The sequence below is a fragment of the Papaver somniferum genome, chromosome 4 (assembly GCF_003573695.1).
Source record: "Papaver somniferum cultivar HN1 chromosome 4, ASM357369v1, whole genome shotgun sequence".
NCBI lineage: Eukaryota > Viridiplantae > Streptophyta > Magnoliopsida > Ranunculales > Papaveraceae > Papaver > Papaver somniferum.
In genome coordinates this window covers 142,443,209-142,460,233 of record NC_039361.1, presented here as the reverse complement: position 1 = coordinate 142,460,233, position 17,025 = coordinate 142,443,209, and positions in this window count along the sequence as shown.

Sequence of the window (17,025 nt, the reverse complement as noted above, 5' to 3'; positions counted from 1 at the left end):
GAGTCTGCTATCCAGTTCGCATCGCAAAATCCCTCAAGGACGGTCGGATACCCTTCGTAATTCAAACAAAAGGTCATTGTGTACTTCAAGTACTTTAGCACTCTATTAAGTGCATCCCAATGTTTCTGCCCTGGATTACAAGTATACCTGCTTAACCTACTCACATCATAAGCAATGTCTGGTCTCGTACAATTCATCAAATACATCAGACTTCCTATGACTCTCGAGTATTCAAGTTGGTTAACACCTACATCCTTATTCTTCATAAGTTTGCAAGAAGAATCATATGGAGTGCAAACAGGTTTACAGTCAAACTGATTATATTTCTTAAGTATGGATTCAACATAATGAGACTGACTCAGACTATAGCCATTAGGAGTTTTTCTAATCTTCATCCCTAATATGACATCAGCGGGTCCTAAGTCTTTCATGTCAAAGTTCTCATTCAACATTTTCTTAGTGGTATGAATAACATCCATGTTTGTACCTAGTATAAGCATATCATCAACATACAAGCATACAACCACACAGGCATCCTTGACAAGTTTAGTATAAACATACTTATCAGATTCATTAATTCTAAAACCACTAGAAATCATCACATGATCAAACTTCTCATGCCACTGTTTAGGTGCTTGTTTCAATCCATACAAAGATTTCTTTAGTTTACAAACCTTCTTCTCACAACCTTTAACTACAAAGCCTTCGGGTTGTTCCATATAAATTTCTTCATCTAATTCACCATTCAAAAACGTTGTCTTTACATCCATTTGATGTATATGTAGGTTATGGACAGAATCTATAGCAATTAACATCCTAATGGAGCTAATTCTACTTACTGGTGAATATGTATCAAAGAAGTCTATACCTTCTATCTGTTTATAGCCTTTCTCTACCAACCTAGCCTTGTATTTTTCAATAGTTCCATTTATATTACGTTTTCTCTTGAAAATCCATTTACAACCTATGGCCTTAGACCCTGGAGGTAAATCTACAAGTTTAAAAGTATTGTTTTCTCGAACGGAATCCATTTCACTAATTGAAGCTTCTTTCCACCACGGAGCTTCAGGACAAGTCATGGCTTCTTTATAAGTCTGAGGATCAGACTCGGCTAGGTATGTAATGCAACCAGGATAGGTTTTCTTAGTTTTAACCCTTTTACCTCTTCTAGGTTCTATTTCTGATTCATTTTCCTCTAAAGGTAATGACTGACTGGGTGATGGAAATTCCAGGGGATCATCTAAACATCTCTTTCGAGAATCACGTTTCATAGGAAAAACATTCTCAAAGAACTCAGCATCCCTAGACTCCATGATAGTATTCAACCCTATGTCAGAAATTTCAGAACTCACAACCATAAACCTATGAGCACTAGAATGCTCAGGATACCCTATAAAAACACAATCAACGGTTTTGGGTCCTATCTTATTTTTCTTAGGAGGAGGGATGGCCACCTTTGCCAAGCACCCCCACACTTTGAAGTAATCATAAGATGGTTGTTTACCTTTCATAACTCACATGGAGTTTTATCTGATCCTTTAAAGGGTACTCTGTTCAGGATGTAATTGGCTGAGAGGATAGCCTCCCCCCACAAATTCGAAGGTAATCCTGAACTAATCAACATGGCATTCATCATATCCTTAAGGGTACGGTTCTTACGTTAAGCTACACCATTGGATTGAGGTGAATAAGGGGTTGTAGTTTCATGTATTATGCCATGTTCTTCACAGAAATCTCCAATAGGATTTAGATACTCACCACCACTGTCAGACCTAAAAAGTTTTAATGGTAGCATTCAATTGGTTTTCAACTTCACGTTTATGTATCTTAAAGGCTTCTAAGGCATCGTCCTTCCCTCTAAGCAAATAAACCTGACAGTACCTCGTACAATCATCTATAAAAGTGACAAACCATTTCTTACCACCTCTAGTTTGAACTGACTTCATGTCAACTACGTCTGAATGAATCAATTCTAAGGGTTTAGTGTTTCTCTGGACATTCTTCCTGAATGATTTCTTAGCATGCTTAGATTCTACGCAAATCTCACACTTATGACTTTTATCTAAAGTGAATTTGGGTATGCAGCCTACGCTAGCCAGTTTATGCATTGATTTGTAATTTACATGACCAAGTCTACCATGCCAAACATTCGATGACACACACATGTAAGCAGAAGAATCATTCAATTTCACTTCAGGACAGGTTACATTAAGTTTGTAAAGACCCCCAGTCTTATAACCCTTACCCACATAATCATTGCCCTTAGTTACTATAAGTTTTCCAGACTCAATTGAAACTTTAAAACCCTTATCATCTAAAACAGAACAAGAAACAAGATTTTTGCAGATGTCTGGAACATGAAGAACTTCATTCAATGTGAGAGTCTTGCCAGATGTGAGCTTCAGACCGACCTTTCCTTTTCCTGCAACCTCTGATGCAGATGAGTTACCCATATAGAGTTTCTCGCCTTCCCCTACCCTCTGGTAGGAGGTGAACAGGTCTCTGTTCCCACAAACATGCTTGGTAGCTCCAGAGTCTACCCACCAGTCCATCACATTGGTCACCAAATTAACTTCAGACACTAACAGAAAACTCATCCTTGTTCTTTTCAACCAAGTTAGCATTATCCTTCTTGTCCTTACGATGTCTACAGTGAACTGCCATATGGCCAGTAACTCCACACGCATAACAGCACCCTTAATTTTAGTAATGCTAGACTCTGGTTTTCGAAACATACCTTTCTTGGGAGGACCACGCTTAGAGTTACGATTGTTACTCTCACCTTTTCCAGCTTTGGAAGATCTATGTTCAGTCATATGAGCTTTATTACTCATGTCCCTTGCAGAAGACACGTTCTTATCTTTGGAGCACAACAACTCTTCCACTTGAATCTTCTTCCCTAATTCAACCAGTTGATCTCGCCAGTTTCATGTCTTAGCTTTTTCTTGTACTCAGACCAGGAAGTTGGTAACTTCTCAATTACCGCAGATACTTGAAACGTCTCATCAATGACCATACCTTCAGCAAGAATCTCATTAATAATCTGTTGAAATTCGAGGAATTGATCAACAACAGGCTTATCATTCGTCATCTTGAAGTCCATAAACTTCGCCACCAGAAATTTCTTGCTCCCTGCAGTCTCCGCTTGATACTTTGCTTCTAACGCAGTCCACAAATCATAAGCACTGAAATTTTCTTTAGCATTGTAAAAATCATACATCGTATCTTCCAAACCATTCATGATATGATTTTTCGCCAGAAAATTACACCGCTTGTTATACTCGATCACCTCCTCAGTTAAAGCTTCAGCATTCATCAATTCATCATGTGGAACAAGTACATAATCCAGTTCATGATGGCTTAGATAAAACAACATCTTGGATTGCCATCTCTTGAAATCCTTTCCATTAAACTTCTGTGGTCTTTCAACGTCGTTCTTTCCCATTGTTACAAGGAATAATAATGTGTTAAGATTGTTGGAGTCTTGCAACAATAGAAGAAACGTCAGATGTATCAAACAATAAATATAAAGAACCGTATCAAACAACTCTACCACGAACAAATTGATGAGGGCAGAATCACAGGTTCAACAAGCTGTCCTTAACACATTAGTTCGCGGGTATACTCTAAAGTAATGCTAAACCCCAACGTGCGAAGATGTGTCCAGGATAAGACTGCCCGATATAACTTGTATTAGCACAATACAAGTTACCCACTCTTAAACTCAGCAACGGGGATGGAAGTAAAACGCCGCACGAAAATAAAAGCAAGAAGATGAAGAAAAGACCTAGAGATGGTCGCTGCTTGTGTGTTTTGAAAAGAGATTTTCGAGTTGTATTTATAGGAAAATTAACTTGCAAATCAAGTTAGGTTTAGGTTTTTTCTTATAAAACGAGTTTTGTTTCTTGTAAAACAATTAAACACAAAAAAAATTTTTTCCATAAATAAAACTCTTAAATAAATTATTTATCAAGTTAAAAACTTGCAAAAAATAATTTCAAGTAGACACGGACTTGGTGCTTGGTACACGCGCATGGGCATGGGTCGAAACATGTATTTTTCGCCCCACCCGCATTGTTTTACAACATATCCATGAGAACATGGTAATATAGTGGAGCACCTCTTTAGTTTTCCACAATGTGGGACTAAAGTTTCCATTTCATTCACTAAAAAATGAGTGAGTATCCTTAGACCCTTAGTTCATGAGATCAAACCACACCAAGACCAAAAAATCATTTATTAAATAACTCATTTTCTCCAACAATCCCCCCACATGAATGAAATCTCGGTAAAAAACGAAAAATTAGAGTACGGAAAATACCATTTGGGCAAAGGTGTCCATGAGGTCTTGAACCTTGCTTAGAGAGAAGTTACCGGAACTACTAGCTAGACAGTGAACTATGTCTTGAACTACTAGCGTTTGGTGTAATTCTAATAACATCCATGCATGATATCTTCTAAGTGTTGCTAAGTTTGTGTCGTTTTGTCCATTTTGGCCCTGGACATATCCTGTTTTTCAAAATGCTTTAGAGAATCGGCTCCATTCTCATTGGAAGCGACCCACTTCCTCATTCAAATAGGTGAGTTCCATCAACAGTGTTTACTGCTACACCCCACTTCAATCTTAAATCGAAACTATAGAACTCATTAAGACTTAATTAAAAGTCATCCTCCACATGTAGTCACACTATCACATCAACACCATAGGGAAGGGACAGAGAATGAAATTCTCTGATAGTGTTTGACCTTTACCGACCATAAATTAGTTGTCTCATTCGAAACCTTGTTATTGGAATCTCCAGTCAGCAAGTTTGAGTATCCTTCATGGCAAGTTTAATTATTTGAGCCTAAGCCCCATCCCCTTCGATGATTTACTAACTATATCCTTGGGAAAACCTTTCGTCAAAGGGTCCGCGATATTCTCCTTGGACCTTGTCCAATATATGGAAATAACGCCTGTGGAGATTAGTAATTTCAAAGAATCATGTCTTCTACACATATGTATAGACTTTCCATTGTAGAAGCTATTCTTATCTCTACCTATTGTAGATTTGCTGTCACGATGTATAGATATAGCTGACACAGGCCTATGCCAGAGAGGAATATCTTCTAAAAAGTTTCTTAGCCATTCGGCCTCCTCTCCAGTTTTATCTAACGGAATAAAATCCGACTCCATAGTTGAGCGAGCTATACATGTCTGTTTGGACCTCTTCCAAGATACAGACGTACCTGCTAGAGTGAATACATATCCACTCGTAGACTTAGAATCCTCTGAGTCTGCTATCCAGTTCGCATCGCAAAATCCCTCAAGGACGGCCGGATACCCTTCGTAATTCACACAAAAGGTCATTGTGTACTTCAAGTACTTTAGCACTCTACTAAGTGCATCCCAATGTTTCTCATGCCACTGTTTAGGTGCTTGTTTCAATCCATACAAAGATTTCTTCAGTTTACAAACCTTCTTCTCACAACCTTTAACTACAAAGCCTTCGGGATGTTCCATATAAATTTCTTCATCTAATTCACCATTCAAAAACGTTGTCTTTACATCCATTTGATGTATCTGTAGGTTATGGACAGAATCTATAGCAATTAACATCCTAATGGATCTAATTATACTTACTGGTGAATATGTATCAAAGAAGTCTATACCTTCTATCTGTTTATAGCCTTTCTCTACCAACCTAGCCTTGTATTTTTCAATAGTTCCATTTATATTACGTTTTCTCTTGAAAATCCATTTACAACCTATGGCCTTAGACCCTGGAGGTAAATCTACAAGTTTAAAAGTATCCTTTTCTCGAACGGAATCCATTTCACTAATTGAAGCTTATTTCCACCACGGAGCTTCAGGACAAGTCATGGCTTCTTTATAAGTCTGAGGATCAGACTCGGCTAGGTATGTAATGAAACCAGGATAGATTTTCTTAGTTTTAACCCTTTTACCTCTTCTAGGTTCTATTTCTGGTTCATTTTCCTCTAAAGGTAATGACTGACTGGATGATGGAAATTCTAGGGGATCATCTAAACATCTCTTTCGAGAATCACGTTTCATATGAAAAACATTCTCAAAGAACTCAGCATCCCTAGACTCCATGATAGTATTCAACCCTATTTTAGAAATTTTAGAACTCACAACCATAAACCTATGAGCACTAGAATGCTCAGGATACCCTATAAAAACACAATCAACGGTTTTGGGTCCTATCTTATTTGTCTTAGGAGGAGGGATGGCCACCTTTGCCAAGCACCCCCACACTTTGAAGTAATCATAAGATGGTTGTTTACCTTTCCATAACTCATATGGAGTTTTATCTGATCCTTTAAAGGGTACTCTGTTCAAGATGTAATTGGCTGAGAGGATAGCCTCCCCCCACAAATTCGAAGGTAATCCTGAACTAATCAACATGGCATTCATCATATCCTTAAGGGTACGGTTCTTACGTTCAGCTACACCATTGGATTGAGGTGAATAAGGGGTTGTAGTTTCATGTATTATGCCATGTTCTTCACAGAAATCTCCAATAGGAATTAGATACTCACCATCACGGTCATACCTAAAAGTTTTAATGGTAGCATTCAATTGGTTTTCAACTTCACGTTTATATATCTTAAAGGCTTCTAAGGCATCGTCCTTCCCTCTAAGAAAATAAACCTGACAGTACCTCGTACAATCATCTATAAAAGTGACAAATCATTTCTTACCACCTCTAGTTTGAACTGACTTCATGTCAACTACGTCTGAATGAATCAATTATAAGGGTTTAGTGTTTCTCTGGACATTCTTCCTGAATGATTTCTTAGCATGCTTAGATTCTACGCAAATCTCACACTTATGACTTTTATCTAAAGTGAATTTGGGTATGCAGCCTACGCTAGCCAGTTTATGCATTGATTTTTAATTTACATGACCAAGTCTACCATGCCAAACATTCGATGACACACACATGTAAGCAGAATAATCATTCAATTTCACTTCAGGACAGGTTACATTGAGTTTGTAAAGACCCCCAGTCTTATAACCCTTACCCACATAATCATTGCCCTTAGTTACTATAAGTTTTCCAGACTCAATTGAAACTTTAAAACCCTTATCATCTAAAACAGAACAAGAAACAAGATTTTTGCAGATGTCTGGAACATGAAGAACTTCATTCAATGTGAGTGTCTTGCCAGATGTGAGCTTCAGACCGACCTTTCCTTTTTCTGCAACCTATGCTGCATATGAGTCACCCATATAGAGTTTCTCGCCTTCCCCTACCTTCTGGTAGGAGGTGAACAGGTCTTTGTTCCCACAAACATGCTTGGTAGCTCCAGAGTCTACCCACCAGTCCATCACATTGGTCACCAAATTAACTTCAGATACTACAACAGAAAACTCATCCTTGTTCTTTTCAACCAAGTTAGCATTATCCTTCTCGTCCTTACGATGTCTACAGTGAACTGCCATATAGCCAGTACCTCCACACTCATAACAAGAACCCTTAATTTTAGTAATGCTAGACTCTGGTTTTCGAAACATACCTTTCTTGGGAGGACCACGCTTAGAGTTACGATTGTTACTCTCACCTTTTCCAGCTTTGGAAGATCTATGTTCAGTCATATGAGCTTTATTGCTCATGTCCCTTGCAGAAGACACGTTCTTTTCTTTGGAGCACACCAACTCTTCCACTTGAATCTTCTTCCCTAATTCAACCATGTTGATCTCGCCAGTTTCATGTCTTAGATTTTTCTTGTACTCAGACCAGAAAGTTGGTAACTTCTCAATTAAGGCAGATACTTGAAACGTCTCATCAATGATCATACCTTCAGCAAGAATCTAATTAATAATCTGTTGAAATTCGAGGAATTGATCAACAACAGGCTTATCATTCGTCATCTTGAAGTCCATAAACTTCGCCACCAAAAATTTCTTCCTCCCTGCAGTCTCCGCTTGATACTTTGCTTCTAACGCAGTCCACAAATCATAAGCACTGAAATTTTCTTTAGCATTGTAAAAATCATACATCGTATCTTCCAAACCATTCATGATATGATTTTTCGCCAGAAAATTACACCGCTTGTTATACTCGATCACCTCCTCAGTTAAAGCTTCAGCATTCATCAATTCATCATGTGGAACAAGTACATAATCCAGTTCATGATGGCTTAGATAAAACAACATCTTGGATTGCTATCTCTTGAAATCCTTTCCATTAAACTTCTGTGGTCTTTCAACGTCGTTCTTTCCCATTGTTACAAGGAATAATAATGTGTTAAGATTGTTGGAGTCTTGCAACAATAGAAGAAACGTCAGATGTATCAAACAATAAATATAAAGAACCGTATCAAATAACTCTACCATGAACAAATTGATGAGGGAAGAATCACAGGTTCAACAAGTTGTCCTTAACACATTAGTTCGCGGGTATACTCTAAAGTAATGCTAAACCCCAACGTGCGAATATGTGTCCAGGATAAGACTGCCCGATATAACTTGTATTAGCACAATACAAGTTACCCACTCTTAAACACAGCAACGGGGATGGAAGTAAAATGCCGCATGAAAATAAAAGCAAGAAGATGAAGAAAAGTAGACCTAGAGATGGTCGCTGCTTGTGTGTTTTGAAAAGAGATTTTCGAGTTGTATTTATAGGAAAATTAACTTGCAAATCAAGTTAGGTTTAGGTTTTTTCTTATAAAACGAGTTTTGTTTCTTGTAAAACAATTAACCACACAAAAAAAGAATTTTTCCATAAATAAAACTCTTAAATAAATTATTTATCAAGTAAAAAACTTGCAAAATATAATTTCAAGTAGACACGGACTTGGTGTTTGGTACACGCGCATGGGCATGGGTCGAAACATGTATTTTTCTTATCAAGTTAGGTTTAGGTTTTTTCTTATAAAACGAGTTTTGTTTCTTGTAAAACAATTAACCACAAAAAAAAAAGAATTTTTCCATAAATAAAACTCTTAAATAAATTATTTATCAAGTTAAAAACTTGCAAAATATAATTTCAAGTAGACGCGGACTTGGTGTTTGGTACACGCGCATGGGCATGGGTCGAAACATGTATTTTTCTTATCAAGTTAGGTTTAGGTTTTTTCTTATAAAACAAGTTTTGTTTCTTGTAAAACAATTAACCACAAAAAAAAGAATTTTTCCATAAATAAAACTCTTAAAAAAATTATTTATCAAGTTAAAAACTTGCAAAATATAATTTCAAGTAGACGCGGACTTGGTGTTTGGTACACGCGCATGGGCATGGGTCGAAACATGTATTTTTCTTATCAAGTTAGGTTTAGGTTTTTTCTTATAAAACGAGTTTTTTTAATTGTAAAACAATTAACCAAAAAAAAATAATTTTTCCATAAATAAAACTCTTAAATAAATTATTTATCAAGTTAAAAACTTGCAAAATATAATTTCAAGTAGACACGGACTTGGTGTTTGGTACACACGCATGGGCATGGGTCGAAACATGTCTTTTTCTTATCAAGTTAGGTTTAGGTTTTTTCTTATAAAACGAGTTTTGTTTCTTGTAAAACAATTAACCACAAAAAAAAAGAATTTTTCCATAAATAAATTATTTATCAAGTTAAAAACTTGCAAAATATAATTTCAAGTAGACACGGACTTGGTGTTTGGTACACGCGCATGGGCATGGGTCGAAACATGTATTTTTCTTATCAAGTTAGGTTTAGGTTTTTTCTTATAAAACGAGTTTTGTTAATTGTAAAACAATTACCCACAAAAAAAAAGAATTTTTCCATAAATAAAACTTGCAAAATATAATTTCAAGTAGACGCGGACTTGGTGTTTGGTACACGCGCATGGGCATGGGTCGAAACATGTATTTTTCTTATAGGTTTAGGTTTTTTCTTTAAAAACGAGTTTTGTTAATTGTAAAACAATTAACCACAAAAAAAAAAGAATTTTTCCATAAATAAAACTCTTAAATAAATTATTTATCAAGTTAAATACTTGCAAAATATAATTTCAAGTAGACACGGACTTGGTGCTTGGTACACGCGCATGGGCATGGGTCGAAACATGTATTTTTCTTATCAAGTTAGGTTTAGGATTTTTCTTATAAAACGAGTTTTGTTTCTTGTAAAACAATTAACCACAAAAAAAAAGAATTTTTCCATAAATAAAACTCTTAAATAAATTATTTATCAAGTTAAAAACTTGCAAAATATAATTTCAAGTAGACACTGACTTGGTGTTTGGTACACGCGCATGGGCATGGGTCGAAACATGTATTTTTCTTATCAAGTTAGGTTTAGGTTTTTTCTTATAAAACGAGTTTTGTTTCTTGTAAAACAATTAACCATTAAAAAACAGAATTTTTCCATAAATAAAACTCGAAAATAAATTATTTATCAAGTTAAAAACTTGCAAAATATAATTTCAAGTAGACACGAACTTGGTGTTTGGTACACGCGCATGGGCATGGGTCGAAACATGTATTTTTCTTATTAAGTTAGGTTTAGGTTTTTTCTTATAAAACGAGTTTTGTTTCTTGTAAAACAATTAACCACAAAAAAAGAATTTTTCCATAAATAAAACTCTTAAATAAATTATTTATCAAGTTAAAAACTTGCAAAATATAATTTCAAGTAGACACGGACTTGGTGTTTGGTACACGCGCATGGGAATGGGTCGAAACATGTATTTTTCTTATCAAGTTAGGTTTAGGTTTTTTCTTATAAAACGAGTTTTGTTTCTTGTAAAACAATTAAGCAAAAAAAAAGAATTTTTCCATAAATAAAACTCTTAAATAAATTATTTATCAAGTTAAAAACTTGCAAAATATAATTTCAAGTAGACACGGACTTGGTGTTTGGTACACGCGCATGGGCATGGGTCGAAACATGTATTTTTCTTATCAAGTTAGGTTTAGGTTTTTTCTTATAAAACGAGTTTTGTTTCTTGTAAAACAATTAACCACACAAAAAAATGAATTTATCCATAAATAAAACTCTTAAATAAATTATTTATCAAGTTAAAAACTTGCAAAATATAATTTCAAGTAGACACGGACTTGGTGTTTGGTACACGCGCATGGGCATGGGTCGAAACATGTATTTTTCTTATCAAGTTAGGTTTAGGTTTCTTCTTATAAAACGAGTTTTGTTTCTTGTAAATAATTAACCACAAAAAAAAAGAATTTTTCCATAAATAAAACTCTTAAATAAATTATTTATCAAGTTAAAAACTTGCAAAATATAATTTCAAGTAGACACGTACTTGGTGTTTGGTTCATGGGCATGGGTCGAAACATGTATTTTTCTTATCAAGTTAGGCTTAGGTTTCTTCTTATAAAACGAGTTTTGTTTCTTGTAAAACAATTAACCACAAAAAAAAAGAAATTTTCCATAAATAAAACTCTTAAATAAATTATTTTTCAAGTTAAAAACTTGCAAAATATAATTTCAAGTAGACACGGACTAGGTGTTTGGTACACGCGCATGGGCATGGGTCGGAACATGTATTTTTCTTATCAAGTTAGGTTTAGGTTTTTTCTTATAAAACGAGTTTTGTTTCTTGTAAAACAATTAACCACAACAAAAAAAAGAATTTTTCCATAAATAAAACTCTTAAATAAATTATTTATCAAGTTAAAAACTTGCAAAATATAATTTAAAGTAGACACGGACTTGGTGTTTGGTACACGCGCATGGGCATGGGTCGAAACATGTATTTTTCTTATCAAGTTAGGTTTAGGTTTCTTCTTATAAAACGAGTTTTGTTTCTTGTAAAACAATTAACCACAAAAAAAAAGAATTTTTCCATAAATAAAACTCCTAAACAAATTATTTATCAAGTTAAAAACTTGCAAAATATAATTTCAAGTAGACACGGACTTGGTGTTTGGTACACACGCATGGGCATGGGTCGAAACATGTATTTTTCTTATCAAGTTAGGTTTAGGTTTTTTCTTATAAAACGAGTTTTGTTTCTTGTAAAACAATTAACCACACAAAAAAAGGAATTTCTCCATAAATAAAACTCTTAAATAAATTATTTATCAAGTTAAAAACTTGCAAAATATAATTTCAAGTAGACACGGACTTGGTGTTTGGCACACGCGCATGGGCATGGGTCGAAACATGTATTTTTCTTATCAAGTTAGGTTTAGGTTTTTTCTTATAAAACGAGTTTTGTTTCTTGTAAAACAATTAACCACAAAAAAAAAGAATTTTTCCATAAATAAAACTCTTAAATAAATTATTTATCAAGTTAAAAACTTGCAAAATATAATTTCAAGTAGACACGGACTTGGTGTTTGGCACACGCGCATGGGCATGGGTCGAAACATGTATTTTTCTTATCAAGTTAGGTTTAGGTTTTTTCTTATAAAACGAGTTTTGTTTCTTGTAAAACAATTAAGCACAAAAATAAAGAATTTTTTCATAAATAAAACTCTTAAATAAATTATTTATCAAGTTAAAAACTTGCAAAATATAATTTCAAGTAGACACGGACTTGGTGATTGGTACACGCGCATGGGCATGGGTCGAAGCATGTATTTTTCTTATCAAGTTAGGTTTAGGTTTCTTCTTATAAAACGAGTTTTGTTTCTTGTAAAACAATTAACCACAAAAAAAAAGAATTTTTCCATAAATAAAACTCTTAAATAAATTATTTATCAAGTTAAAAACTTGCAAAATATAATTTCAAGTAGACACGGACTTGGTGTTTGGTACACGCGCATGGGCATGGGTCGAAACATGTATTTTTCTTATCAAGTTAGGTTTAGGTTTTTTCTTATAAAACGAGTTTTGTTTCTTGTAAAACAATTAACCACAAAAAAAAAGAATTTTTCCATAAATAAAACTCTTAAATAAATTATTTATCAAGTTAAAAACTTGGAAAATATAATTTCAAGTAGACACGGACTTGGTGTTTGGTACACGCGCATGGGCATGGGTCGAAACATGTATTTTTCTTATCAAGTTAGGTTTAGGTTTTTTCTTATAAAACGAGTTTTGTTTCTTGTAAAACAATTAACCACAAAAAAAGAATTTTTCCATAAATAAAACTCTTAAATAAATTATTTATCAAGTTAAAAACTTGCAAAATATAATTTCAAGTAGACACGGACTTGGTGTTTGGTACACGCGCATGGGCATGGGTCGAAACATGTATTTTTCTTATCAAGTTAGGTTTAGGTTTTTCTTATAAAACGAGTTTTGTTTCTTGTAAAACAATTAACCACAAAAAAAAAGAATTTTTCCATAAATAAAACTCTTAAATAAATTATTTATCAAGTTAAAAACTTGCAAAATATAATTTCAAGTAGACACGGACTTGGTGTTTGGTACACGCGCATGGGCATGGGTCGAAACATGTATTTTTCTTATCAAGTTAGGTTTAGGTTTTTTCTTATAAAACGAGTTTTGTTTCTTGTAAAACAATTAACCACAAAAAAAAGAATTTTTCCATAAATAAAACTCTTAAATAAATTATTTATCAAGTTAAAAACTTGCAAAATATAATTTCAAGTAGACACGGACTTGGTGTTTGGTACACGCGCATGGGCATGGGTCGAAACATGTATTTTTCTTATCAAGTTAGGTTTAGGTTTTTCTTATAAAACGAGTTTTGTTTCTTGTAAAACAATTAACCACAAAAAAAAAGAATTTTTCCATAAATAAAACTCTTAAAAAATTATTTATCAAGTTAAAAACTTGCAAAATATAATTTCAAGTAGACACGGACTTGGTGTTTGGTCATGGGCATGGGTCGAAACATGTATTTTTCTTATCAAGTTAGGTTTAGGTTTTTCTTATAAAACGAGTTTTGTTTCTTGTAAAACAATTAACCACAAAAAAAAAAGAATTTTCCATAAATAAAACTCTTAAATAAATTATTTCAAGTTAAAAACTTGCAAAATATAATTTCAAGTAGACACGGACTGGTGTTTGGTACACGCGCATGGGCATGGGTCGAAACATGTATTTTTCTTATCAAGTTAGGTTTAGGTTTTTTCTTATAAAACGAGTTTTGTTTCTTGTAAAACAATTAACCACAACAAAAAAAGAATTTTTCCATAAATAAAACTCTTAAATAAATTATTTATCAAGTTAAAAACTTGCAAAATATAATTTCAAGTAGACACGGACTTGGTGTTTGGTACACGCGCATGGGCATGGGTCGAAACATGTATTTTTCTTATCAAGTTAGGTTTAGGTTTTTTCTTATAAAACGAGTTTTGTTTCTTGTAAAACAATTAACCACAAAAAAAAAGAATTTTTCCATAAATAAAACTCTTAAATAAATTATTTATCAAGTTAAAAACTTGCAAAATATAATTTCAAGTAGACACGGACTTGGTGTTTGGAACACGCGCATGGGCATGGGTCGAAACATGTATTTTTCTTATCAAGTTAGGTTTAGGTTTTTTCTTATAAAACGAGTTTTGTTTCTTGTAAAACAATTAACCACAAAAAAAAGAATTTTTCCATAAATAAAACTCTTAAATAAATTATTTATCAAGTTAAAAACTTGCAAAATATAATTTCAAGTAGACACGGACTTGGTGTTTGGTACACGCGCATGGGCATGGGTCGAAACATGTATTTTTCTTATCAAGTTAGGTTTAGGTTTTTTCTTATAAAACGAGTTTTGTTTCTTGTAAAACAATTAACAAAAAAAAGAATTTTTCCATAAATAAAACTCTTAAAAAATTATTTATCAAGTTAAAAACTTGCAAAATATAATTTCAAGTAGACACGGACTTGGTGTTTGGTACACGCGCATGGGCATGGGTCGAAACATGTATTTTTCTTATCAAGTTAGGTTTAGGTTTTTCTTATAAAACGAGTTTTGTTTCTTGTAAAACAATTAACCACAAAAAAAAGAATTTTTCCATAAATAAAACTCTTAAATAAATTATTTATCAAGTTAAAAACTTGCAAAATATAATTTCAAGTAGACACGGACTTGGTGTTTGGTACACGCGCATGGGCATGGGTCGAAACATGTATTTTTCTTATCAAGTTAGGTTTAGGTTTCTTCTTATAAAACGAGTTTTGTTTCTTGTAAAACAATTAACCACAAAAAAAAAGAATTTTTCCATAAATAAAACTCTTAAATAAATTATTTATCAAGTTAAAAACTTGCAAAATATAATTTCAAGTAGACACGGACTTGGTGTTTGGTACACGCGCATGGGCATGGGTCGAAACATGTATTTTTCTTATCAAGTTAGGTTTAGGTTTTTTCTTATAAAACGAGTTTTGTTTCTTGTAAAACAATTAACCACAAAAAAAAAGAATTTTTCCATAAATAAAACTCCTAAATAAATTATTTATCAAGTTAAAAACTTGCAAAATATAATTTCAAGTAGACACGGACTTGGTGTTTGGTACACGCGCATGGGCATGGGTCGAAACATGTATTTTTCTTATCAATTAGGTTTAGGTTTTTTCTTATAAAACGAGTTTTGTTTCTTGAAAACAATTAACCACAAAAAAAAGAATTTTCCATAAATAAAACTCTTAAATAAATTATTTATCAAGTTAAAAACTTGCAAAATATAATTTCAAGTAGACACGGACTTGGTGTTTGGTACACGCGCATGGGCATGGGTCGAAACATGTATTTTTCTTATCAAGTTAGGTTTAGGTTTCTTCTTATAAAACGAGTTTTGTTTCTTGTAAAACAATTAACCACAAAAAAAAAAGAATTTTTCCATAAATAAAACTCTTAAATAAATTATTTATCAAGTTAAAAACTTGCAAATATAATTTCAAGTAGACACGGACTTGGTGTTTGGTACACGCGCATGGGCATGGGTCGAAACATGTATTTTTCTTATCAAGTTAGGTTTAGGTTTTTTCTTATAAAACGAGTTTTGTTTCTTGTAAAACAATTAACCACAAAAAAAAGAATTTTTCCATAAAAAAACTCTTAAATAAATTATTTATCAAGTTAAAAACTTGCAAAATATAATTTCAAGTAGACACGGACTTGGTGTTTGGTACACGGCATGGGCATGGGTCGAAACATGTATTTTTCTTATCAAGTTAGGTTTAGGTTTCTTCTTATAAAACGAGTTTTGTTTCTTGTAAAACAATTAACCACAAAAAAAAAGAATTTTTCCATAAATAAAACTCTAAATAAATTATTTATCAAGTTAAAAACTTGCAAAATATAATTTCAAGTAGACACGACTTGGTGTTTGGTCATGGGCATGGGTCGAAACATGTATTTTTCTTATCAAGTTAGGTTTAGGTTTTTCTTATAAAACGAGTTTTGTTTCTTGTAAAACAATTAACACACAAAAAAAAGAATTTTTCCATAAATAAAACTCTTAAATAAATTATTTATCAAGTTAAAAACTTGCAAAATATAATTTCAAGTAGACACGGACTTGGTGTTTGGTACACGCGCATGGGCATGGGTCGAAACATGTATTTTTCTTATCAAGTTAGGTTTAGGTTTCTTCTTATAAAACGAGTTTTGTTTCTTGTAAAACAATTAACCACAAAAAAAAAGAATTTTTCCATAAATAAAACTCCTAAATAAATTATTTATCAAGTTAAAAACTTGCAAAATATAATTTCAAGTAGACACGGACTTGGTGTTTGGTACACGCGCATGGGAATGGGTCGAAACATGTATTTTTCTTATCAAGTTAGGTTTAGGTTTTTTCTTATAAAACGAGTTTTGTTTCTTGTAAAACAATTAACCACACAAAAAAATGAATTTATCCATAAATAAAACTCTTAAATAAATTATTTATCAAGTTAAAAACTTGCAAAATATAATTTCAAGTAGACACGGACTTGGTGTTTGGTACACGCGCATGGGCATGGGTCGAAACATGTATTTTCTTATCAAGTTAGGTTTAGGTTTTTTCTTAAAAACGAGTTTTGTTTCTTGTAAAACAATTAACCACAAAAAAAAAGAATTTTTCCATAAATAAAACTCTTAAATAAATTATTTATCAAGTTAAAAACTTGCAAAATATAATTTCAAGTAGACACGGACTTGGTGTTTGGTACACGCGCATGGGCATGGGTCGAAAC